The sequence below is a fragment of the Equus asinus genome, chromosome 10 (genome assembly GCF_041296235.1).
Source record: "Equus asinus isolate D_3611 breed Donkey chromosome 10, EquAss-T2T_v2, whole genome shotgun sequence".
Lineage (NCBI taxonomy): Eukaryota > Metazoa > Chordata > Mammalia > Perissodactyla > Equidae > Equus > Equus asinus.
The window spans coordinates 65785655-65813481 of NC_091799.1; the positions used below are offsets into that span (position 1 = coordinate 65785655).

The 27827-nt window shown below is 39.6% G+C and overlaps 1 long non-coding RNA gene across 1 annotated transcript; it reads right to left on the reverse strand.

Annotated features, from left to right (window-relative positions):
• Window positions 1–1907: 1907 nt before the first annotated feature.
• On the reverse strand, window positions 1908–26635 carry LOC139046408 (uncharacterized). The gene is made up of 3 exons (XR_011506468.1): window positions 26498–26635; window positions 24145–24393; window positions 1908–3058 (listed from the first exon to the last, which is right to left on the reverse strand). It is a non-coding gene; the product is annotated as an uncharacterized lncRNA (long non-coding RNA).
• Between the last annotated feature and the right edge of the window lie 1192 nt (window positions 26636–27827).

Consider the following 27827-nt stretch of genomic DNA (forward strand, 5'->3'; position numbering starts at 1 on the left):
GCAAAGTGGATATGAGGTAACATTGACAGGTGAGAAATCGTGCTATTATCTCCCTTAGGAGTTATACCATTTTGCAACCTGAAAGGTTAAGATTAGGGAAACCAATCATTCCAAGTGACATCTTATATAAAAGACACATCTAATTTTATCGTGTTGTTAAATCTTTATGCAGATGATTAAATCTTTGAATTTTCCCACTGCAGAAAAGACACATTATAACCAGCCTCTGCCATCCAAGTTTCTTCAAATTATATATGTTCCATACAGTATGTGCATTTCTGGTATATATATATATATATATATACATATATATGTATATATGTATACACACACACACACACACTCATGTATATACCAGATAACAGACTATATATATCATATACACATATATTAGAAAGCAGACTACACAGATAAGCAGTCATTATGTAGATTCTTCACCCTTCCTTGGCAGACATCTTACCCCATAAACCATATCATTTCTGCTTTAGAATGAGCAAGTTGGGGTTAAGCCTTGACCTAAAACCTGTCATGGGCAGCTTGTTTACTTCTTTTTATCATTCTAAAAATCCAAGAAAAACAAAAACATTGACTTAGCAGAAAAAGAGGAAATTTTCTCATAAAAAGTTTAGTATTTTTGTGTTTTAGGTTGGCAGTTCTAACCTATCTAATTAATCCTTCAAAAAACTCAGTGGGGTTGGTTGGTGAGCCACGGGTATAATTACACATCAATTTCCAAATTTAGAAAATGTGCCACAGGTTGGAAAACACATGGAAGGTTAAGGAAATTATTACAGCAGCAGGTAGCTACAGAGTTAGAATGAAAACTGATGTTTTCTCTCAAGTTTGGGCCCTTTGGCTAAAGCTGGAGTTCTCAAATGCTGCTCAGCTGACCACCAGCATCAGAGCAACCTGGGAGCTTTTAAGAATCAGATTTCTATAGCTAATCCCCAAGAGATTTTGCTTTAGAACATCATTTGTAGGGGCCAGAAATCTATATTTTAGAAGCTTTCCAGACAATTCTAATGTGCAGCTAGATTTGGGAACCAGCAGGCAGAAACTTGTTGATTCTGTTCACGAAACCTTGCAATAGCAGATGCTACATTGCAAATGTCAGCTATAGATCAGGGATTGTCAGACTTTAGCAAGGGGCAGATGAATGGATTGGTCCCAAGAGAGTCTCAATAGACAGAAGAAGCACTGAGTGGCTTTGTTGGGGAGGGGAGTTAGCTTAGCCCCTGATGATCTCCATTGAATCAAAGAAATAGACAGTCTAAGTAAAAACATGTTCTTCTTGTGCAAAAGAACCTCACAAAACTGATTTTCTGCCCACTGTCCCTCCGTCTCAGCCCTTTACTAGGAGTCCCACGGCTCAGCTATTAACATAATGAAATTATGCAGCTGTCATGACATCCAGTCTATGCTTCCACTTCAGAGAAAACCAACTAGAGGAACATTAACAATTGGGAAACTATTAGAAAGATAAGGATGGCTCCACTCAGAGTATAACTGTTCAACATGTGCTTGAAAATATTGTGTATTCTCTAACTGTAAGCATTATGTGCATAAGACGAAGTTTGCTAATTGAATTTGTTAAGTTTTCAGTAAGCTTAATTCTTTGCCTGTTAAATCTATCATTTCTAAGAGATATGTTTAAACTCTCCCATTATTACGGAGATTTATCCAGTTTTCTTTGTAATAATCTCAAATTTTGCTTTATGTATCTTGAGGATAGCTGTTCAATGTACGTACATTCAAGACTATTATGCTTTCTTGACAACTTGTTTCATTTATGTTTATGTAACAAGTGTCTCTACCCCTGACAATGTTTCTTCCTTAAAGTCTATCTTGGTGTTAATAGTATTTCTTAGCAATTGTCTGCTATGTTTTTTATTTATTTTTCTACTTTTGGTCTTTCTTTGTTATTACATTTTAAGTGTGTATTTTGTAAGTGGTATAGGGCTGAATTTATTAAAACCTAATTTTTACAACCCCTGTCTTTTAACTGGTGAGTGTAACTGATTCATGATTATAATTACTGAGATATTTAATTATTTTCATCTTATTTTGTGTCATTGATTTTCTCCTTTCCTGCCTTTTACTAAATTAATCAACTTTTCTATGCCACTTTTCCCCCTCTTCTAGTTTTTAAGTATACATTTCATTCCTATTCTTTACTGGTTACATACATTCTTCACTTCAGAACATTTAAAAGTTACGATCTTTCTTATGTCCTAAGATTGACAAAGATTTTTTAAGAAAAAAGTCAAGTATTTCCTTGGAAAAATAAGTGGAGCAAATTATTGAATTTCCTGATAACTCAAAGTCACAATATACTGATTTGGATAATAGTACTTTGGAATTGAGTTAATTATGTTACTTCATTTTATGGTGGTGAAGAGCAGATTGGGAAATACCTTGAGGGCCTTGGAGGGGAAAGAGGAAGGCACTGGTGCTCAAAGTTTCAGCAAGTCTACCCATGGGGCTCCCTGAAGACTATGGTTGACCCCTGCTCTGTTAACATTGGATCTTGCTCTTCTGTTCACATGCCAGGAAGGGGCAAACGGGAGAGGCATGCGGAACTTTCCACAGGCTTCCCACGTATTCCTTAGACCCCTGTGAGGGGGGCAGGATGGAAGTCCCAATGTGAACAGATGTAGCAGCCCAGTTGTGATTTCTTTAAGGTATGGACACACTCTTTGCTTGGGAAGTTGGACTGTTCTTCGCAAAGTTTCCAATAGGTTTTCCGTCCCTATTGAGTAACTGGACTTGTTCTTTTGAAATTCACGTTATTTCCAAATCCTCTGTTTCCTGGTTCTCCTCCAGCTCTTCATTAGTTTCTTGTTCAATTTTCTCTTCCGGCTGTTCCTGCCCTGCAGATGGGCCCATCAGTCTGTCCAGCCCCAGGGACATGAGTACATTGATATGGCTGCTATTTCTGCAGCAGCAGATTGTGAACAGATCCATGATGATCTCTGGGCAGGGCCTCTGTTCTCCACGGAGCACCGACCTCTGGGAAGGATTCTAACCAGCTGGGTTCTGGCAGCTGGCTGTCTCTGCACTGTCAAGACAGTAACGAAGGAAGAAGTCAGAGTTGGGGATGTGGGACAGGATTCAGGGTTATTATACAGACTTACTCGACGGTTTATTAGGATGCCTTCAGCTGCAGGAATCAGAGAACGTATAAAACTGACATAAGCCAAAAGGGTATTTATTGATTCATGGGTTCAAAGAGTCTCCAAGAGGGCTGTTTTCAAGCGATACTTAATCTAGTGGCTTAAAATACGGAACAAATACTCAGTTTTTTTCCTCCTTTCCAGCTCCAATTCTTCTGTGTCATGTTATTTGGGCAGGACCTCACCTCATGGTCCTGAGACGGCTGCCAACAGCTCTCTGAGCTACATCTTAATCAGTTGCGTCTGCAGTGGAAAAAGATTACCCTTGACTCAGCATTCCCAGGAAAAGTTCCAGGGCAGTTGAGGTCACCTGCTCAGTACTGGTTCAGTCACTCCAAGCTAGGGGACAGAATGCTTCGATTGGTTTAGTCCATCAGATGACACTTCCCTGGAGTAGAACTACAGTCAACTTCTGGAACTGCATAGATCCAAATTTTGAGAATCAAGGGATGCTGGGCAGGAAAAATTTGGCACTGACACTGACAGCAAAATGTCCACTATGCCCAAAAATACTGGTCAGTCTCTTATCAACTATGAGATCTCACAATCCACCTCCTTCTACTTCTGATTTTTCACCTCAACCAGGTAGACCCCTTTGTGGCTTCTCTGAATAAATTATCAGCATGACTCTAGTCTTTTCAGTCAATGCTTTTTCTCTCTGGCTGCCCTCTATCCCTCCTTCTCCAGAAAAAGAATTCGTATCAGAAATAACAGGAAATTTCATTAAATTTATATACTTTCTCATTGTCCGAGAGATACTCCTTTGATCAGAGTATTAATGAGCAAATAGATATGCACAAAAGGTGCTGTCTGTGATTTAAGGACTGCAAAATGATTCTTTGTTTTGTTTAGAATGTTTCTTTGTTTTAGAGAAATAATAGCTTTATTGTTATTATAATCTTGGGTATGCTCAGTAATAAACACTGAAATAAAATGATGCGTCAAACCAGCTAATAGTCTGTACTTCTCAAATGGAGGTTTGAAGTTTCCTGGACTATAGAATATGCTAGGAAGAAATATCCAGCAGGATTCACTCTGTAGTTGTACTATCTTTATGTAAAATACTATATCTCTACAGAAAGAGAAAGAGACACTTCTAACTCACTCCTATATAGGCCTGATATTCTCAAAAGGAAGAGCCACATACTCAGCTTATACCAAATAGGTAAATCTTGCTAGAGTCCTCTCAGATAAAATCAGATATAGTTACAAGCCAGAATGTGTCACTAGAGTAGAATACTTGCTTATCACTACCTTACTTTCACAAAAAGCATACAGTGAACGAGACCCTTTATTGCAGAAAGCTGCCTCCAGGTAGATGACAGTCACACACTGCGTGCTTCCTTACCAATCCCAGAGGTATAGATGTACAGAGTGGGCCCAAGGTCAAGGCAAACACCAAAACCCTGCAGTCTGGTCGATGGATACTCAATGAATCTGAGAGTCTTTTTTTCTCTACCCACTTGTTTCCAACATGTGTGTCAAAATCCATTTCAGAAGAAAGCATGACAATGTGAATGAAGAGAGATGAATGGGAGGAAAACTGGCAAATATTCATTGGCTTGAGTTTACCAATGTCTCAAATGCTTAGAATTTCCAAGCACACTTGTACCTCAGCCGAGGCTGCCAGAGGTAGAGCGGAGCCCTTTAAGTGTTTGTGACACTATCTGTGTCCTTCACACAGCTCCGGTTCAGCGTTCCCATCTTAGAAATCTTGTGTCCATGTCGTCACAGGAGCCCCAGCTTCCTGCTGGAGAAAGCCACGGTGACCCCAGGACTCCTCAGCTCTCTGTCCTTGCCACGGCTTTGCTGCCGAGTCTGCAGCTTGGCCCAGACTCAAAAGTATTAGTTCTTTGGATGGTCTTTGGCCAAAGCCTCAACTGGAGAGGAAATGCTGGGCAGTGTCTTTTTGTCACAGATAAAATTTAATGAGTCCAGAGGATGTATGATTAAAGGAAGCTCACAGGAAGTTGGGCCTGGAGCTTTTGGCTGATTGTTTAAAAGGCTTTTACCTAGTCATCTGGGTCAAAAAATTAAACACATAAAAAAGTTGATTCAAGTTGTAAAGGCAAATCCATTGGGGTTTGAAACTGGAGGGCTGGACAAATGGAGGAGGAAAAGGCTGAAGCAGGAATAAAAGATAGTTACTCAGAATTAATTACTGCAGACTCGAATCGATCAATCAGACTCTAAGAAGCTCACAATAGCTATTAGGTCATTATTTGACATCGTGAGGCCTGTTGCCAAAAGTACCAAAAAGGGAACACCGTACCTCCTTCTTTATATCCAGGAGCAGTATGATGAGAGGTGGGAATTTAGGCTTAGAGAAATAAACTGTTGAAAAACGGTTAGTCCCTTAAATGGACAAACGAATAAATAGACCCTAGCAGGAATTTGAAAACCTAGGGTCAGAAAATTAGATAGTCTAATCCACGGGTGTTTTTATATGAATACATGTTTTCCTTAAATTGGCTGTGTGGCTTCCAGCAACATAAAAGGCCATAATTCTAAAAACAATATTTAATGAGTGTTGACTCAGTTTTCTCCCTGTGTTGCCATAGGCATGATGTGGTGGGAGAAAGGGCGAGTTTAGAGTCAGGAAATGTGGGATCTGGTGTTGGTGCTACCACTTAGGAGCTGTAATCCTGTGAAAACCACTTCTTCTGCCTGATAATTGCTTTTTTCTACCTGTCAAATAAAGAGTTTGAATTAGATGTGCTTTACGAAATATTCTAGCTCTAAATTTTAGTAACCTCAACAGATTAAATCACAACTAGGAAGTATGTTGCAGCTTTATTTCGTTGGTTAGATTTGCTTGTCAGATTACCTGTATAGAAACCAACTCTTATTAAACACCCCGAATGTGTGATTCCCTGAAAAGGTATTTATTTTGATAGAATGTGACTCTATCCGTCCCCACTGCTTGTGCCTTTTGCCTTCTTGCCTCTGTTCTCATGGCTTTTAAACATGCTGTTTCCACTAAATAAGACTGTGGAAGAGACGTGATATGTATCATAAGAAAAGTGTAATTGTCTAAATTCTCTAAGGTACGCTTTATGACTCCCATATAGTGGATAAGAACCTGAGGCCAGGGTTAACTGGTCTAAAGTCACAGTGCTAACAAATGGGAAAGCTGAGATTGAAACTCTGGAACTATTTCCAAGTCTATGTCCTCTTCCAGAGACCAGCTTGCCCAGTTGAGTGGTCTCAGAAAATGGTTTAGAAGCCAGTTTTACGATACTGTGGTTCTCTCTCTTCCTGAGCCCTACCCCTATCCTATCCCCATGACACTGCAGGCTGACAGGGCTCAAGGATCTTGGTGATATCACAGGCAAATTTGCCATCAACCTATAGAGATTTGGGGATAGCTTGAGTTCCACACATTCTCTTGTGCTATTTTGAGATTTGAAATACCATTCAAACAACTCAACCATTTCTTCAGCTGTGAATATATTCTTTGCTTGGAAATGCAATTTTTTTTTTTTAAAGATCGGCACCCGAACTAACAACTGTTGCCAATCTTTTTTTTTTTCTTTTTCTCCCCAAATCCCCCCAGTACATAGTTGTATATTTTTTAGTTGTGGGTCCTTCTAGTTGTGGCCTGTGGAACACTGCCTCAACATGGCCCGATGAGCAGTGCCACATCTATGCCCAGGATTCGAACTGGCAAAACCCTGGGCCACCAAAGCAGAGCACGCAAACCTAACCACTGGGCAACGGGGCCAGCCTTCTAGAAATGCAATTTTTGTTCGCTTTTGGTTGCTCGCTTCCTTGATTTAAGTCAATTTGCACAGTAGCCAGGAAGCACCTTATGATAAACTTAACTGATACTGGAATCTGATTCTACTTTTCTTATATTCAGCCAACTCCAGACTTGAAAAACCCATCTCTCAGAGTAAAGACTGGGCCACCAGGTGCCTTGTGAAAACTTCCTGGTTACCTTTCAGTGAATCCCAACTATTTCAGTTCTCGTGTGGTGCGGGAGGGAGCTAAAGAAGAACAAAGAGTGTTTATGATGAGGAACAACTTCACTTCCTTTAGACGGGCCACAGTGGAAGGTCTGTGTGACCTCCAGTTAGGAAAAATGAATCACCGATAGGTTTATTTTCATGAATTTGCCCCTCCTACCAAAAAAAAAGATGAACAAGGACATGTATGTTAACTCTTTAAAAAGAATGTGGGGAAAACATGTACAATGTAGGAAAATAATTCCACCCTCTAGGAAAGATAAAGAGACATAGAAAAAAATATAGATAATTGCCATTTTGATTTGCATCTCTATGATAACTGAATTTAATCCTCTGCCTGCTGTTGTAAGGGAAAAAACAGAAAACAAAAATAGAAGTGATTATTATAGTAACAGCTCCCTGATATTAAAAAAAATAACTTAGTTTTCCCAAAAGAAAAATAGCCTCAGTTCATTTAACAGGATATATTTTTATTCCTAAGAGAAACTATAGCTTTAGAAATATAAATCAGAGGCACCTATATGTGGTGAAAATTAAATAGAGAAGTGCGCCCTGAGAGGGAGGCATGGTACCTGTTGCCGTGTAAATTTCTTCAGACATTCACTGTATTAGGAGTTCCAATAGTGCCCAGGATTCAGAGGATTCATGGTGTGAGCAGCAGATCTGCTAACACAAAAGTCCCCTTCCTGGCTGGAGTCACAAGTCCTGCTCAGTTTCCTCATCTGCAGGATGCCATGATCCCCCAGCCCAGGGCTGCTGAGGACCATAATTAGATTGCCTCCATCTATGGACAGTGGCATCCTGAGAGGAAGGCAGCACAGGAACAGGGATTAGTTTATAATTAGGATAAATCCTGTCATAAAAAAGATGGGTTTTCAATTAACGATTTATGACTGAAAGAAACCACGGTTGATTTTTGAAAATCAACTGCTGTCGTTAAACTTGACATCCTGAGCTCTAGAGCAACACTCACAGAAGGAATTCTCTCTCCAGCCCACCTGGCTAGAGTTGTCCTCACTGTGCTTGCCTGGCCCACGGATGGTTCTCACACAGGTTCCTGGGGCTCTTTGCGTGTTTTCTACACCTGAGAAACACATGCTTGCAGGCTGTGTGAGGGCTTCCCTAGGGCTAAACTCCTGTTCTTCTAGGCAGGTTCCAGGAGAACTTTCAGAGTCCTATGCCAGGAACCCTTTGGAAACGATGCATCAGGAGCATCTACCCTATGCAAGTTATCCTAGGCATCACTAGGGAGCATATTTGTGGTAATCAAGAGAGCTTATTGCATAAAGACATAGATCAAGGCTCATTAAAATTCAAAAATTAATAAAACCACACAATGCACACTGTTCAGTTTATCTATCTATCTATCTATCTGTCTGTCTGTCTATCTATTTGGTAGAATGCAACTCTATCCTTCCCACCACTTGCGCGTTTTGCCTCTGTTCTCAAGGTTCTAAGCCTGCTATTTCCACTAAGTAAGACTTAGAGGGGACATTGATTATTTGAACCAAACTCTCAACATATTTGGGGAGGAAAAAAGTTTATGTACATTATGCACTGTATACCCACTGAGATTATTCTTTTCCCTCCCTTTCTCCATATGTGTGTATACCATGGTGTGTGTGTGATAACGTTTTAACAATGAGGCTGTCTTCATAGGTAGTGAGTTCCCCATTAATCCAGGTATTCAAGTATAAACAAGTTGGCTACTTGATAAAGATAGTTTCAGAGGGAAATTTCTTAGCAAACGAATAGTTCATTCACACGTGTCCACAGTACTTCTTAATCTTTTATATGTATTAAGTACAATGTTACGTTATGGAGGTTATTGACTAAATTAGTTGACACGTAAGAATTCCGGTTTCCTAGAGTATGCTCTGCTTGTGTCCCTGTCTCATCTATAATTCTATCTGGTTATAGACATTAATGAAATAAAGACATTACACATCCCTAGTAATAAAAAAATTGAGCATACAATTCCAATACAGGTATATGAATACTGTATTATCATTATTTAATTTGTAAATGCACAAAATACACTTAGGTTAAAGTTCATGGTTAACAACATAATTTATATTGTATGTATAAATCCATATTTAAAATAGTCCCTTTATTATTTTTGAAATTTTGATTATCTGCTTATGAAATCACAGTAGTTGATACATGATTTTGGCGCCAGCTCTGCCATTTTCTGCTCCCTATCCCTTCCTGGGCTTGCATTATTAGTATTATCTTAAATTTCCAGTTGTCTGTGGTGATTAATTTAGTTACAACTGTGTAGTATTGTCTGTAAACACACTTAACTGGGCTCAAGTGAATTGCACTATGTACCAACATGCAGAACACACATAACAGATGGCATCTGCACTGCCAGCTCCTGCAGTGGCACTAGACTTCCCTACCCTCTCTCCTGTGGTGTGACTGTAATCAGGGCCAGCTTCATGGGCCTGCAACCACCACAGTCACACAGACCCTGTGTTCAGAAGGGACCCACCCTTCGCATGATGCTCTGCTGTCACAATCTTGAAATTATTATTAATTTTATCTTTGAACTTGTGTTTTGTCTGCTGCTAGTGTGGGTGTGTTTGCCTAAAGTGTAAGAGGAAGTGGTTTGAGAAGAGGTGAAATGATCTTCTCAAAGATTTCGGGAGTGTGGTTGGAGGGCATTGGGAACTGATGGGGCCATGAGAGCAGGGCTGCCTGGCAATGTTGGAGTTCTCTTGGGATTTGTGATCATAAATTTGTCATCATGGTTGTGTGATTTTCTCTAGCCATGTTCGTCCACACAGGTACAAGTGGGAAATCATTGAAAACTTAAATTTGAGTAGGGTTAAAACTTTTACAGGCAAACACAACAGAGAAGAGCAAGGAGCTAGTAAGAGACTATGAGAAATCTCAGTTGGGTAAGAAGGAAAGCGATGACCTCCTGGGAGGCGTCAACAATGAATACATGGATTGAGGGCCTAATGGGTTTGAAGAAACGCTTCAGTTGTCAGGCTAGAATAAGTTAGTTGGGAAGACAAGAAATGCTGGTTAGTGGAGGAGGGGGCGGTTGAAATCAAGACTTTGCAGGAGGCACAGTTATTAGTAATTCCAAAGTCTGGGATTTGAGCATGCGAAGACATTGCTGGGGTAGAGGAGAGAAATGAAACACTTGTGAAGAGGCTTGGGCACAGAGCCCACGGTGCTGAGGAACGCATTTTTGTGAAGTTCTGCCAAAGAAGTGACAGCGATATTGGGAGAGAGAAGAGAGGAGAACTCAAATCTTAAACGGTGATGGCAACCAGGAGGAACAGTGGGTGTTCCACTTGATGCTGTACAAGTCAGAGGAGCTGGTAGCTTCAGTGGAGGGTAACAATCACCCTAAAACCAGACACAAGTACAGACGGGGCAGAAATTCCCTTCATACTGACAAGTGAAAGAGATCTCAGGGTATTGGGGTGGGGAGTAAAGGGTAAGTGTCCTTTATCAAAGAATGAGAAGTTAGTGGTGAGGGGAGAAAATTAAGTCTTTCAAAAATCATTTAAAACCTCTCATTAATTCCCTCAAAGATTAGGTCTGTCACAGTTCTAGTCTAAGACAGGACTATGGATATATCAAGTTAGCTTTGTCAGTCTAACTTGCTTTTTCTCCGTCTTATCTTGTATTGAATCACACACCACCAGGCTGAGATACCATGAGGATCATTAGCAACATGTGATCGCTTTACACAGAAGAGTTTTAATCTGGTCACATCAACAGAGTCTAAATGAGGAAGAGGAAAAATATTACATTATATGTTCATTCAGCAAGCAAATATTTCTTGAGTGTCTTTTATATGGAAAACACTGTGCTAAACAATAGGGAATGTGAAAATAGACTAGGTGTTATTCCTGTCCCAAGGACTTCTAGACTCTAGACAGTGAAGTGCTGTCATGATAATTGGAAGCATCTGTATCTTCCAATAGTCCAACAGGGAGAGGAAGGGAGTTGCATTTATGAGGTAGAATTTTCTCATATCCAGTGTCTAACTGATCTGGTCCCTCTGATGGGGAAGCCAAAATCCACACCTGCAGTGGAGTATCGGGCTTCATTTGCACCTCAAAGTGACAGAAAAGGCCACAGTCCCCTGGAGTGTGGTCAAGTTGGGGCTCCTTTCCAGAGACCCAGGGGAGTCTGAGACAGCCACAGTTGTCAAGACACAAGGCAATGGTGCCAGCAGCAAGAACTCTCCATTGTGCCAGGGGCCGAGTTTCAGTAGCAAATGGACGAGAGCAAATTTGGGGACTCTCATGGATCCCATAGAGAATTGCTTCTTGACACTACTATTCCCAACTTCATGCAAGAATTTAATTTTTCTGTAATTTATAATGCCACGTAGTTATATCCCAAAGCTGTGTTTGCATCCATTTGTTTTACTCTGTCTGTCTTCAGGACTGATACTCAAATTGAAACATTTGGCAAGAATCTGCATCCTCTGCTAAGATAATGAACCACAAAGAACACATCTGCCCAGCTGTTCCAGATCATTGGCCACATTGCCAAGATTGTCCATATTTCTGGCATAAGTATTTACTTATCTACAACAGATGCCCATTTTTGTTAAACGGCATAAAATAGAACCCAACAGACCATCATATAGCATCACTAAAATACTAAAATATTACATGTGTAGTATATTATTTTTAACTAGAATCTCTACTAAAATTTCATAATTAACTTGGTTGTTAGGGAATAGGATATTTTAAGCTTGTAAAAGTTATTTACGGTTTACCAGAAATGCTTTCCTTCTCTCCCCCAACCTTACTACTAATTGAAATTGACTATAATTCTAGATGCTATTTTCATTGTAGAATCATAGATTTAGGGCTTGAAAGAACCTTGAAATTGATGACACTGAGTTAAGTGACTTAGCAAAATCATGGAGTAAGTCAGCGGCAGAGCCAGATTTAAAAATATTAGACTTGGTGTAGGAAGAGCCTAAGAACACCCTCGGGATTATTATTTTTCTTCACTAAATCCCCTATGTTAATGCCCTTGTATAAATAACCCTTTCACTAAAAATTAAATACAGAAATATATTTCAGACTATTTGGGAGCTGTGATTGGTCACAGAATATGCTAATTTTCCTTTAATGGATATTCGAAGATATTTTTCTGTTCCTATTATTATTTTTAATTTTACTCAGTGTCACTATTAAAAGAAAAAACCTGAAAGCAAAGTTAGTTTTGGCAGCAAGCAGAAAACCAAGGTTTCTTTGAGTTATGCATGGACTTCTCGACGTTTTTATCAATTTAAATAAAAGTTCTAGGGCTCCTGTTGGATGACATTTGCAAGGTTATTGCATATGGATGAGTCATCACACTGCTACTGGAAAATGACTTTAGGAATAAGCCATTCGGAGATTTGAAAGAGCCTTGTTTCTCACTATGACAGTTATACAAGTAGAAGGAATAGCCTTGAAGCCAAAGAAAGGAATAGCAAGAGCCAGAACATTTCAGCAACCAAATAGAATACTTATCACCAGAAAATGAACTTGTTTATCTGGATTAAGTATATAGCTTTGTATTAATACTATTTATTGGCTTCCTGCTAAAGAGATTTGCCAAAATTATTTTAATTAATATGAATATGCCCTTAGCTACCAGCATCTCTGCTGTTTGGCCAATTGCATGTCTAATGAGGCAGATGTCAAATTTATACACAAATCTCTGTAGCACTTGGCTTTGTAAGTGTGAGTTCATTATTCAGGACTAAAAGTCCATTTCAGACCATACGTATACATAGATAATAGTTTATTTTGATACTCAGTAATTCTCTGGATAATTAATTTTTCTATTTAGTTTGTCTAGGAATATTCAATATCAGAATCCATATACATGAGATTTTCATTGTTGCAGCCATCATTTCTGGGTCATTAAAAAGAACTGATTGGGCCATTGGCGGGGGCATCCAGCCTGGTGCTCGGGGCGCCCGGAGGGTCCCAGAGAGAGACACGGAGGGCACGGAGATCTCCCAGCTGCCGTTGCCCGCCCCGTGGGACTAGGGATTGCCGGAGATCTCGGAGAGGACCGGGGCGGGGGGAACTTTCAAAGGCCGGTTCTGCGACCCGGAGGGGAAGCGCCGGAGCTCCGCCCGGGCAGCAGACAAAACTCTCTGTCTGCCGTTAGCAGAGGGGCCACGCTGAGCATTCACGGCTCCGGGAGAGGCCAGGAGAGAAGCCCTGAGGGCGGGGCGACCCCCAGCTGCCGTTGCCCGCCCCGTGGGGCTAGGGATTGCCGGAGATCTCGGAGAGGACCGGGCCGGGGGAATTTTCAAAGGCCGGTTCTGCGACCCGGAGGGGAAGCACCGGAGCTCCGCCGGGCAGCAGACAAAACTCCCTGTCTGCCATTGGCAGAGGGGCCACGCCCAGCATTCACGGCTCCGGGAGAGGCCAGGAGAGAAGCCCTGAGGGCGGGGCGACCCCCAGCTGCCATTGCCCGCCCCGTGGGTCTAGGGATTGCCGGAGATCTCGGAGAGGACTGGGGCTGGAGAGAGTTCCAGAGACCCAGCTTAGTAGCCTAGGGGGAAACCCTACAGGCTCACAGCAGCCTTAGGGAAAGCCTCTGCACAGCACCAGTAGAAGGCACCCAGCCGCCAGCCACAAGGCTGGAAGACCCCAGGGCAAAAGCAGCATAACTAGGTGTACTAACCACAGACTGTAGAAGATGCCAATAGCTCTCCTGCGACCTATAGAGGACAAGTGAGATTTGGTGGGTGCCGACAGCAACGGAGCGACAAATATAAGTGATCCCACCCCTGGCTGCTGGAAAAGCCCATAACACCGTTGCAGACCCCAAGGAGAGAGCACATCTAGGTGGGCTGCAACAGTAGGCACCTGCAGCCTGAAGCCCCCCCTGTGACGGCCCCCACGGCAGAGGAGGGAATCCAAAGGGCCACTGTGGCTACGAAGAGGGGCCCAGGCCCAGTTAGCAACTACGGACAGGGTTCCTGGTTGGTGAAATATAAACAGCTGCTCCTCCCACCGCAGCAGCTGAAACAAGTGAAAGGAGCAACTAAACTCTATCTCCATGCGGAGGCACAAATCAACAACATCAAGCAATATGAAAAAATACATTAAATCTCCAGAACAGAAAGAAAGCAACAAATACACAGAAAACAATCCCAAAGAAAATGAGATGTATAACCTAAATGACGATGACTTCAAAACAGCCATCATTAAGATTCTCAATGAGTTAAGAGAGAATTCTGACCGACAACTCAACGAGTTCAGGAGCTATGTCACAAAAGAGTTTGATACGATAAAGAAGAACCAAACAGAAATATTGGAAATGAAGAACACAATAGAGGAGATTAAGAAAAATCTAGATGCTCTGAACAGTAGGGCCGATAATATGGAGGAAAGAATTAGCAATTTGGAAGATGGCAATATAGAATTGTTGCAGGCAGAGGAGGAGAGAGAAGCAAGACTTAAAAGAAATGAAGAAACTCTCCGAGAATTATCAGACACAATTAGGAGATGCAACGTAAGGATTATAGGTATACCAGAGGGAGAAGAGAAGGAGAAAGGGGCAGAAAACCTATTCAAAGAAATAATGGCTGAGAACTTCCCAAATCTGGTGAGGGAGATGGATCTTCAGGTGACAGAAGCCAATAGATCTCCAAACTTTATCAATGCAAGAAGACCAACTCCACGGCATATAGTAGTGAAGCTAGCAAAAGTCAACGACAAGGAGAAAATATTAAGGACAGCCAGGCAAAAGAAACTAACCTACAAAGGAACCCCCATCAGGCTATCAGCAGATTTCTCAGCAGAAACTTTACAGGCTAGAAGAGAGTGGAATGATATATTCAAAAATCTGAAGGACAAAAATCTACAGCCGAGAATTCTCTACCCAGCGAAAATATCCTTCAAATACGATGGAGAAATAAAAACTTTCCCAGACAAACAAAAATTAAGGGAGTTCATTGCCACAAAACCTCCTCTTCAGGAAATCCTCAGGAAAACCCTCATTCCTGAAAAATCCAAAAAAGGAAAGGGGCTACAAAACCAAGAGCAGAGGAGATAAGTAGAAGGACAACAACAGAGAGTAGTAGCTCTACATCAGAACAGATTAAACCATGGGACGAGAAACAAAGGAAACTGAAGAAAACCGGAAAACAAGATACAAAATGGGAGTGGTAGGCCCCCACGTCTCAATAATCACTCTAAATGTAAATGGATTGAACTCCCCAATCAAAAGACACAGAGTGGCAGGATGGATCAAAGAACAAGATCCAACAATATGCTGCCTCCAGGAAACACACCTCAGCCCCAAAGACAAACACAGACTCAGAGTGAAGGGATGGAGAACAATACTCCAAGCTAATAATGAACAAAAGAAAGCAGGTGTCGCTATACTAATATCAGACAAGGTAGATTTCAAAGCAAAACAGATAAAGAAAGATAACGAGGGACAGTATATAATGATAAAAGGGACTCTCCACCAAGAAGACATAACACTTATAAATATATACGCACCCAACACAGGAGCACCAAAATTTGTAAAGCAACTCTTAATAGAACTAAAAGAAGACATCAACAACAATACAATAATAGTAGGGGACCTCAACACACCATTAACACCAATGGACAGAACATCCAGACAGAAAATCAACAAGGAAATAATAGAATTAAATGAAAAATTAGACCAGATGGACTTAATAGATATATATAGAACACTTCATCCAAAAACAGCAGGTTACACATTCTTCTCAAGTGCACATGGAACATTCTCAAGGATTGACCATATTTTGGGAACCAAAGCAAACATCAATAAATACAAGAGAGTTGAAATAATATCAAGCATCTTTTCTGATCATAACGCTATTAAACTAGAAATCAACTACAAGAAAAAAGCAGAGAAAGGTGCAAAAATGTGGAGACTAAACAACACGCTTCTCAACAAACAATGGATCATTGAAGAAATTAAAGAAGAAATCAAATATTATCTGGAGACAAATGAAAATGAGAACACGACATACCAAATCATTTGGGATGCAGCAAAAGCAGTCCTAAGAGGGAAATTCATCGCAATACAGGCTCACCTCACTAAACAAGAAAAAGCTCACGTAAGCAACCTCAAACGACACCTAACAGAACTAGAAAAAGAAGAACAAACAAAGCCCAGAGTCAGTAGAAGGAGGGAAATAATAAAAATAAGAGCAGAAATAAACGATATTGAAACAAAAAAGACAATAGAAAGGATCAATGAAACAAAGAGTTGGTTCTTCGAAAGAATTAACAAAATTGACAAACCCCTAGCCAGACTCACCAAGAAAAGAAGAGAGAAAGCGCAAATTAATAAAATCAGGAATGAGAGAGGAGAAATCACAACAGATATCAATGAAATACAAGAGATCATAAGAGAATACTATGAAAAACTATATGCCAACAAATTGAACAACTTGGAAGAAATGGACAAATTCCTAGACTCCTACAATCTCCCCAAACTGAATCAGGAAGAAATGGAGAATCTGAATAGACCAATCACAAGTAAGGAAATAGAAACGGTAATCAAAAACCTCCCCAAAAACAAGAGTCCAGGACCAGACGGCTTCTCTGGAGAATTCTACCAAACATTCAAAGAAGACTTAATACCTATTCTCCTCAAACTGTTCCAGAAAATTGAGAAAGATGGAGAACTCCCTAACACATTCTATGAAGCCAACATCACTCTGATCCCCAAACCTGACAAGGACAACACAAAGAAGGAGAACTACAGGCCGATATCACTGATGAACATAGATGCAAAAATCCTCAACAAAATTTTGGCAAACCGATTACAGCAATACATCAAAAAGATTATACACCATGATCAAGTGGGATTTATACCAGGGACACAGGGATGGTTCAACATCCGCAAGTCAATCAACGTGATACACTACATCAACAAAATGAAAAACAAAAACCACATGATCATCTCAATAGACGCAGAGAAAGCATTCGACAAGATCCAACACCCATTTATGATAAAAACCCTCAGTAAAATGGGTATAGAAGGAAAGTACCTCAACATAATAAAGGCCATATATGATAGACCCACAGCCAACATCATACTCAATGGACAAAAGCTGAAAGCCATCCCTCTGAGGACAGGAACAAGACAAGGGTGCCCACTTTCACCACTCCTATTCAACATAGTACTGGAGGTGCTGGCCAGAGCAATTCGGCAGGAAAAAAAAATAAAAGGAATCCAAATAGGTAACGAAGAAGTAAAACTCGCGTTGTTTGCAGACGACATGATCTTATACATAGAAAACCCCAAAGAATCCACAGAAAAACTATTAGAAATAATCAACAACTACAGCAAAGTAGCAGGGTATAAAATTAACGTGCATAAATCAGTAGCATTTCTATACACTAACAATAAACTAACAGAAAAAGAACTCAAGAACTCTATCCCATTCACAATCGCAACAAAAAGAATAAAATACCTTGGGATAAACTTAACCAAGGAAGTGAAGGATCTATACAATGAAAACTACAAGACTTTCTTGAAAGAAATTGACGATGACATAAAGAGATGGAAAGACATTCCTTGCACATGGATTGGAAGAATAAACATAGTTAAAATGTCCATACTACCCAAAGCAATATACAGATTCAATGCTATCCCAATCAGAATCCCAAGAACATTCTTCACAGAAATTCAACAAACAATCCTAAAATTCATATGGGGGAACAAAAGACCACGAATTGCTAAAGCAATCTTGAGCAAGAAAAACAAAGCCGGCGGAATCACAATCCCTGATTTCAAAACATACTACAAAGCCACAGTGATCAAAACAGCATGGTACTGGTACAAAAACAGGTGCACAGATCAATGGAACAGAATTGAAAGCCCAGAGATAAAACCACACATCTATGGACAGCTAATCTTCGACAAAGGAGCAGAGGGCCTACAATGGAGAAAAGAAAGTCTTTTCAACAAATGGTGCTGGGAAAACTGGACAGCCACATGCAAAAGATTGAAAATCGACCATTCTTTTTCACCACACACCAAAATAAACTCAAAATGGATCAAAGACCTAAAGATTAGGCCTGAGACAATAAGTCTTTTGGAAGAGAATATAGGCAGTACACTCTTTGACATCAGTTTCAAAAGAATCTTTTCGGACACTGTAACTCCTCAGTTGAGGGAAACAATAGAAAGAATAAACAAATGGGACTTCATCAGACTAAAGAGCTTCTTCAAGGCAAGGGAAAACAGAATTGAAACAAAAAAACAGCTCACTAATTGGGAAAAAATATTTACAAGCCACTTATCCGACAAAGGGTTAATCTCCATAATATACAAAGAACTCACACTGCTTAACAACAAAAAAACAAACAACCCGATCAAAAAATGGGCAGAGGACATGAACAGACATTTCTCAAAAGAAGATATGAATATGGCCAATAGACACATGAAAAGATGTTCATCATCGCTAATCATCAGGGAAATGCAAATCAAAACTACACTAAGATATCACCTTACCCCCGTTAGATTGGCAAAAACATCCAAAACCAAGAACGACAAATGTTGGAGAGGTTGTGGAGAAAGAGGAACCCTCATACACTGTTGGTGGGAATGCAAACTGGTACAGCCACTATGGAAAACAGTATGGAGATTTCTCAAAAAGTTAAAAATAGAAATACCCTATGACCCAGCCATCCCATTACTGGGTATCTATCCTAAGAACCTGATATCAGATATCTCAAGAGTCCGTTGCACCCCTATGTTCATCGCAGCATTATTTACAATAGCCAAGACGTGGAACCAGCCTACATGCCCAGAAACTGATGATTGGATAAAGAAGATGTGGTATATATACACAATGGAATACTACTCAGCCATAAAAAAAGACGAAATTGGCCCATTCACAACAATGTGGATGGACCTCGAGGGCATTATGTTAAGCGAAATAAGTCAGTCAGAGAAAGACGAACTCTATATGACTCCACTCATAGGTGGAAATTAGTATATTGAGAAGGAGATCTGATCGGTGGTTACCAGGGAAAAGGGGGGGTGGGGGGAGGGTACAGAGGGGGAAGTGGTGTACCCACAACATGACTAACAAAAATGTACAACTGAAATTTCACAAGCTTGTAATCCATCATAACATTAATAAAAAAAAAAAAAAAAAAAAAAAAGAACTGATTGCTTTAATAGAAGAACAAAAGAGAACAGTTTTACTCTGATCAAACAATGTATTAAGATTTTAAAGATTGCTGCTTTTCCCTAAGTTCTTCTTGGTCAATTTCTTAAACAAGGGACCAAAATGAAACTTCAAGAGTTTTTCCTTTGGCATTTGATATGTATGGGATAGAGTCATACACCATTGCCGTTATGTAATACTTACTAAGTTTCTACCAGGTTATAATAAATAGTACTTATTAGATATTCTCATATTCACCATGAACTTAGAAAGTGTATGTCTTATTTGTTGATCAGCACTATGAGATGGCTAAGGCAGAGTCTTGTCACCTCCATTTCACTGCTGAAGAAATGAAAGCTCAGGAGTCAGGTGACTTGATCTATATGCCTCAACTAGTTTCTGTCCCTTCAGAGTAAAGCTTCATAAAATTTAGATAGTTTATTGATGTACATGAATATTTTGACCTATATCTGTGTAACTTTATTTATACAAATAAAATAAACCAGGTTAGTGCTGCAGTCTATATTTATTTTATTTTTAACTTCCTAATTTTGTCATCCCCTTGGGCACCAGTCTTGAGAGCTCTCAAATACCCCTTAATTCTCAGGAACATCATTTTGGACTTCCAGGGAAGACCTCAAGTTTCAGTGCTCTTAACCTTTAGCTCCTGGAGGAGAGAATGTCATGGTAACAGAGGTTTAACAGACAGTTTCTCATGGAGACAATCAGTTTACAAGGGCGTGAGCAAAATCAAGATCATTTCAAGGACCAGGACCATGATCTTAGCATTATCCTTGTCCTGGATGTAAGATTAAACTGTGATTCATTCACAACTTCCTTCAAATCCCTTCAGAGTTCAAGCCTATGATGACATAGGCTCTCAGAAGACTATTGCCAGAAAAAACCTTGGACATCATCCAGTCTAACACCATTTTACAGAAGAAGAGCTCTGAGACAGACATTGATGAGTGAGAGAAGTGAGTCATCATCCTACAGTGAGTTCTCCTTGAGCCCAAGTTGGTTCCCAGGCCTCTGACTTCCAGATCTGCGATCTTGTCATCAATAATCCTAACTAACCTGGGTAGTGCTTTCATAGTAATTTACAAAAAGCTTTGGGCTAGAGGGGCTGGCCCGGTGGTGCAGCAGTTAAGTTTGCACGTTCCACTTTGGTGGCCCGGGGTTTGCCGGTTTGGATCCCAGGTGCGGACCTACACACTGCTTATCAAGCCATGCTGTGGTAGGCATCCCACATATAAAACAGAGGAAGATGGGCATGGATGTTAGCTCAGGCTGATCTTCCTCAGGAAAAAGAGGATTGGCAGCAGATGTTAGCTCAGGGCTAATATTCCTCAAAAAAAAAAAAAAAAGCTTTGGGCTAGAACCCCTTGGCTGTCTTGCAAAGTAAGAGTCTCATAATCACTAGTTCATGGATGAGGAAACAGAGGCATGGATATTAAAGGACTTGCTGGAGGCAATTCAGCCAGTAAATGGTTAGAGAGGAGCTATAACATGGGTTCTTTCCACATGGCACAATCCATCGCACCAATTAGTGACTATTGACCACAGTTAATAATTAACATGAGAGGCTGGCCCTGTGGCCAAATGGTTAAGTTCACGAGCTATGCTTTGGTGGCCCAGGGTTTCACGGGTTCGGATCCTGGGTGCTGACATGGCACCACTCATCAGGCCATGTTGAGGCAGCATCCCACATAGCACAAGCAGAAGGACCTACAACTAAAAAAATATACAACTACATATTGGGGGACATTTGGGGAGAAAAAGCAGAAAAAAAAAGAAGATTGGCAACAGTTGTTAGCTCAGCTGCCAATCTTTAAAAATAATTAATTAATTAATTAATTAACCTTAAAAAGTCCTTTTATCAAGATGATGATTCTGATCACAATCATCATTATTCATTCAATCATTCATTTGACATTTGTTATCGATGAACCATATGCCCGATATAGATACTCATTAGTTTAGATATTCATGTTTTAAAAAAAATAACTAAATTTAAAAACACTCAAGTCCCATTCATAGTTCTAAAAAATCTTCACAAGCACTAAATTATCAAATACTGAGTCATTGCCCCATAGGGAAAATATAGGGTTAGGTTCCCATGAGCCTCTATTCACTTTTCATCAACCAATCAATATATAGCTTTGTTTTATGTGTGTTTCTGTTTAAAGACACCTTATTTAATATATATTGTTTTCTCTCTCTCTTTTTTTTTCTTGGTGAGGAAGATTGGCCCTGAGCTAACACCTGTTGCCAATCTTCCTCTTTTTGCCTGAGGAAGATTGTCCCTCAGCTAACATCTTTGCCAGTCTTCCTCTATTTTGTATGTGGGTTGCTGCCACAGCATGACCACCTACGTGTGGTATAGGTCTATGCCTGGAAAGCAAACCTGGGCCACCAAGCAGAGCACTTCAAACCTAATCACCAGGCAATCCCAGGGACTATTTTAAACAGCAAAACTATCAACAAAATGAACAAAAATTCAAAAAACATAGCACCAAATAATCCTGAAAAGAATGCTTGCTCATGGTGTGAGAGCTGGAATAAGAAGGCGTCTCCTTGTTCGACCTCAGCTGGGGCCGCTTCATCAGGGGCTCCAACTGCTTCAGCACTCTGTGCCTGCGCACCTCCGTGAACGAAGCTGAGCACCGGGAGTATCACTCAGTTTCCAATGATTTGGTTTACAGTGTGGTTTCCCAACAAACCACAGCAAGTGGGTGAATTCAGAAATACGGAACCCAGGAATAATGCAGAACAACTACAATTAAATTGTCTATTAAATGTACTATAATTATTAAATTAAATAATAAATTAAAAATAAAATGAATTTAAAATTAAAAACTCATGAAATATTTGCTATTTTAAAATAAAGTGATATCTGCTCCCTGTCCTTATGGAACTTGCAGTCTACTCCCAAAGGTAAATAGTAAACATATGAGCAAACATAAAATATGTGATTTTTAAATATAACTTGTGTAAAGGAAAAGAATAGGGCATGAAGGGGTATAATGTCCTGGGTGTGCAGCATTCACTGAAGTTTTGCCTCCAAATTGGGCACAGGAAGTTATCAATAAGAATGTCAACTCAGGACAAGCCTGCAGAATCTGCTCTCCCACTCTTTCCTCTCTTCCTTGTCACCAGAGGGAGTAAAGCAGCACTGCGCAGCTCATCCTGAAGGAGAACTTCTGCCAGACACAGGTATATATAGATATGAGTATGTATATCTATAAATACACACACCAAGGCCCCTGAAGTGAGTTCACCCTGTGCTCCTCCCCTCACCCGCGCTCTGGAACTGCCAGCCTATTCCAAACGCACACGGGTCGCTCATTGGGCAGTGCAGCGGGAGGACAGAGCAATGTGAATTCAGTTTTTGGATCTCTCAACTAAGAGGTGCCGAAATGGATTTTTGTGCAAATTGAAAGTTCTAATTATGATGTAAAATTAGTTCAAGGGTATTCTAAGAAAGATATCAGATACTTACCACAGCAGCAGACTAATAATACATTTCAGAGTCGGAATGGGCTTTAGAAATATTTTATTCCAGCCACTTCATCTTACAGAGAGAGGAACTGAAGCACATTTGCTCAAGGCTGTAGAGATAATTACTTCAGGGTCTGGCTGGAATAGATCAGTTTTAGATGACAAATTCACTTGGAAGAAGACATAGATTTATATGTCCTGGACTTAATAAATTTTTAGTGTATGACAAAAGTTGAATCTCTAAAGTATGTATATGGTATGTTTAAATGTCAACTGGATGCATTTTAAAAGCTGAGTGTATTTTTTAAATGTCTAACTGCTGATTCATTCCTTACTAATAGGCAATCTGGTACTTTCTACTCACTTGCTATCCACTATCCACTTTCAGAACACTGAGGAGAAAGCTTTAATTCAAGCAAAGATCCCTTTACTTACCTAACTTGAGTGCGATGGGCCATACAACTTAGAATTGTGTCAGGCTTCCTCAAAATCAACTTTAAGCATGGAACCAATAATACACAACAAGGTTTTTAAAATTTAAACCATCTAAAAAGTGCTCTGTGTTAGCCTTTATCCTTAATTAAGGTATCTGTATTCCCCGTGGACTGATTATGGATCAAAACTCTTCAAGCTAAGAAAAAAAGATTACAGATTAAAGCTGTTCAAGCCAAGAAATAAAGAGCTTAAAAATGCTTTAAGTCTGCAATAAAAAAAGTTTAAAAAAATACTTTAAGGATGGCAATAGATAAATGATTAACCCATTATAAGCAAGCAAAAGGACAAATAACAAACTGGGAAAAACATTTGCAACATAACTCAAACGATTAATAAACTTGGTATAAAAATAGCTGCTACATATGGGAAAGAAGATATTCATCCCCATTAAAAAATGGGCTAGGTAAACGAACAGAGAGTTCATCATAAAAAGTATACAAATGGCTGTTAACCATATGGAAATACGTTCAAACTTTACTAATGAAAGACAATGATTTTTAAAACTACATTAAGAAATCCTTTTTCACCTATAACATTGGCAAAACTTTAAGTGTGGGGAAATAAGACTTTTTAAAATTGTTGGTGGCAATGCAAAATGGTAAAACCCCTAAGGAAGAGAATTTGGCACTGTCTTCCAAAACTACATATGCGTTAACTCCTTGACCAGGAACCCCATTTCTAAGAATCCTTCCAAAGTACTATAACGTATTTACAAAGCTTTTCAGGCAGCCTTGTTTGCAATAGCAGAAGACGAGAAACTACCAAAATGGTCATCAATGGGTGGATTTCCCAGGGTTGCTGCAACAAGTTACCATAAAGCGGGTGGTTTAAAACAGCAGAAACTTACTGTCTCACAGTTCTGAAGGCTAGGAGTCTGAAGTCAAGGTGTTACCAGGGCCGCACTCCCTCTGAAAGCTGTAGGGAGGAATCTTTCCTTGCATCTTCTAGCTTCTGGTGTTTGTCAGCATCCCTGGTGTTCCTTGGCTTGTAGATACATCAATCCAATCTCTGCCTCCTTTGTCACATGGCCATCCTCTCCACGTATGTCTCTCTCCTCTTCTTAGAAGGACACTGGTCATATCAGCTTAGAGTCCACCTAATGTATGAGTATGACCTCCTCTTAACTTGATTTTGTCTACAAAGACCCTATTTCTAAGTAAAGTCACATTCACAGGGATCTGGGGTTAGGACTTGAACATATGTTTTTTGTGAGGGCACAATTCCACTCATAACAGTAGTGGATAGAGGGAATAAACTATGGTACATCAACACAATGGAAATTTATGCACCTCTGACAGTAATGATTAATATAGCTATATACTACTGTGGAGACTTCTCTAGAATATACTGTTAAGTAAGAAAAGCAGAACGAAGAAAAGAGTGGACAGTATTCTACTATTTAACTACGCCAGGATATCCTTACATATTTATTTTAAATTACAAAATAATAATAATAATAATAATAATAATAATAATGATGGAGTTATCTAAATACAGAGGAAGTCATATGGAAGCGACAGAAATAGAAGTTCAACTTCCATGGGTATCAGTTGTTTTGTGGATTTGAGTTCAGAACTATGTAAATATTTTACGTAACTAAAAAAAACCTAGAATTTAAAAAGCAAACCTTAAAGATCAAAATCAAAATGAAATAAAATGAATCTGTGTTTCCAGTTGGTGGAACTGATATAGGAACTATTCCAAATGACTATAAAATACCGTAATTTGAAAGTACAGCCCTTTAGCGCAAAGAGAACTGTGGGGAAAAGTCTTAAATTGTTTCTCAGAATCATATCGTTGATGATAGCATTAAGCCTGTTATATGTATCATATCTATAATAAAGAAAGAAATTGAGTGATTATGTTGGTGTTATTGAATTTTGGTGTGATTATGTTGGTGTTATTGAATTGGATTTTGGTCTGGGAGAAAAGTAATACAAAATAACATTAAGGTTAAGTAAAAATCCTATAGTTATTAATATCAGTTAAATGCATTATGATGATGGTATTGTGGTTATATTTAAAAGAGGGGCGCTTGCCTTTTAGAGACAAACACTGAAATATTTACAAATGAGATAACATCACATCTGGGATTTGTTTCCAAATAATCAGGAAGAGGGAAGGGGAAGTAAATGGGAATATAGAAGAAACCAATTGACCCTGAGTAGATAATTGTTGAGCTGGGTTACATTACATGGGGAATTCGCTAAACCATTGTCTTTGCTTTTGTATGTTTGAAATTTTCCATAGTGTATTTTTCTATATATACTCTATCCATTATATATGTATATAATGAGTATATATGTTATAAAGATGAATGTGCATATGTTGATACATATTCTACGTATTTATATATTCATACATACACATAAGTACATATAACTAGTAAGAACAATAAAAATGTATAGGTTTTTGGTTGACCCATTTGTCCTGTCAATCAACTTATTGGTATTGAACGTCCATTTCTTTTTGAGCAATCATCACCTTGCCCTATGGGCAGCAATGTCAATCATAGTGATTAAACTAAACACACTCACCTTCCCTTTGGGACACTTACCTACACATACGGGAATTCCATAGGAAAACAATAGAACAGTTCTCTATTTAATTTCTCAGCCCAACCACTCCAGAGTTCCTGATTCCCAGCATGATGTAGGTGTGGTAGTCATAGTAGAGTGTGGATTGTGGGTGTTCTCTTGCTGAATTTGTGCAATAGGCTTGAAATATGTCACCATTAACACCTGTTTCTTTCCCAGGCAACACCAGATGCCTTGTAGGTTTGATCTAATTAAATGTTGCATGTTTTACTCTCATCTTTTGCTCACCAGATTAATTTGTTCACCAGCGGAAAAGTTCAATGACTCTAAAGAGTGTTGATGAATCAGATAAATAACCCTCTCTCCTCTAGGAAGGAATGAGTAAGGATTTGGAGAAGGAAACCCAGTGTGTGGGGTTACTTTAGTGAAAGTCACTACATGGGAAACATGAGGCCAGAAATATAGAGATGTCACCCTCACACATGTGTAAACCCCTCACCTCTTCTCTTCAGGGTCAATGCTTTGTTTATTAAGGAGTGTCCTCTTTTTCTTCAAGTTACACTCTTATTTTGTTGTATATATAAGTATGTTTATGCACATTTACTCATGTCAGGGCCTAGGTGTTGATAGACTTTGGTAGAATGGATATATTTTTGTCTTGACCTGTTTATAAAGGATAGATGCCTGTTGGTTGTTCTCTGTCTTCCATAGCATTCTCCATTCTGGTTTGTTGTTTCATTCCAGATTTCCTCCTTGAGTTCTTCAGAATAGGGCTTTTGGGAGAAAAAACAAAGCTTCAATCATTATGGCTGTCTTCCTTCAAGTTCTTTAACTTTTATTACTCTTTCCAGGAGTGTTAATACTAAGAAAATTTTTTTTTCTAGTGAGTCTGGGATGTTATGTTACTGCCAAGACCTTCACCAAGAGAATCTGTAAAGTCAGTGAAATGTGGTAGAAACCAAAAGTAGGATGTTGGTATTAGGAACAATCTGTTACAATTTAAATTTAAAATAAATGTTTTGTATTTTACACAAACCTTTAACAATTTCCATTCTTTATGGTTAAAATTTTAAAATCTTGGATTGAGTTATTATTGATGCTGATTTGAGCTTATCTCATGTGGAAGTGTGTGAAAGAAAGGGTTGGCCAAGAACCTCTCAAAAACGACCTGTGCCCATAGGATCCCCAGGCCTAAAATAAAACTGTGAGTAGGAAGTGTAAGTGGATCATGCTCCCTCTGATAGAAGAAGCCCCAGGTGGCTCTTCTCCATCTTACAATCTCTCTATTCTATTTTTAATAAATGCGTTAATTGCTTCCTCAAAACTGTTTCTGCTCAAAATTCAATATACTAACCAAATGCCTTGGGGTCTGACTTGCCCTTTCTTGGAGCTTTCTAAGAATTGAAGCAGATCTCAAAATGAGAAGAATTTAAGCGTATCTTTGGACAAAGCTTTGCCTTGGGTGGGGCTGTGACCAGCGGTGAGAGCTTGTCATTGAGAATGTGGGCTGATCTGACCATTAGTTACACCATATAGCCATTAGGCATACCAGTATGTAATGAGACTAAGTTAAGGCACAATTCGGATGTCCTGCCTAGTCCTGCCCTAATGAGAAGTAGTGCACTGGCTTCAGTCATGGTCCTGACATCAATGGGTGGGAAAGTCCAAGGAATGGGATGATTCTTCTGCTCTCCTATCAGCAAATGGAGTCAAGACCACCTGTCCTCCTCTAGTGCAGAGAGGCTGAGTTTCAAGAAAGAGGAGGGTGGGTCACTCTGAGAACACTTAAGATGGTCACAAAGCCTAATAATTGCTACAAATGTAGAAGTAGGTAAGCATAAAGCAAAATTGCTCTTAATATCCAGGAGGGTATTTCTGAATGGGAACTGCGGTTAGCCGTTGTTCTATTTTTGTGCACAGTGGTCATATTTCTTCTGAGTACACAGTACATACCAGTTTACTTACTGAGGAGAAGTGGTACCAGTGTCCTGAT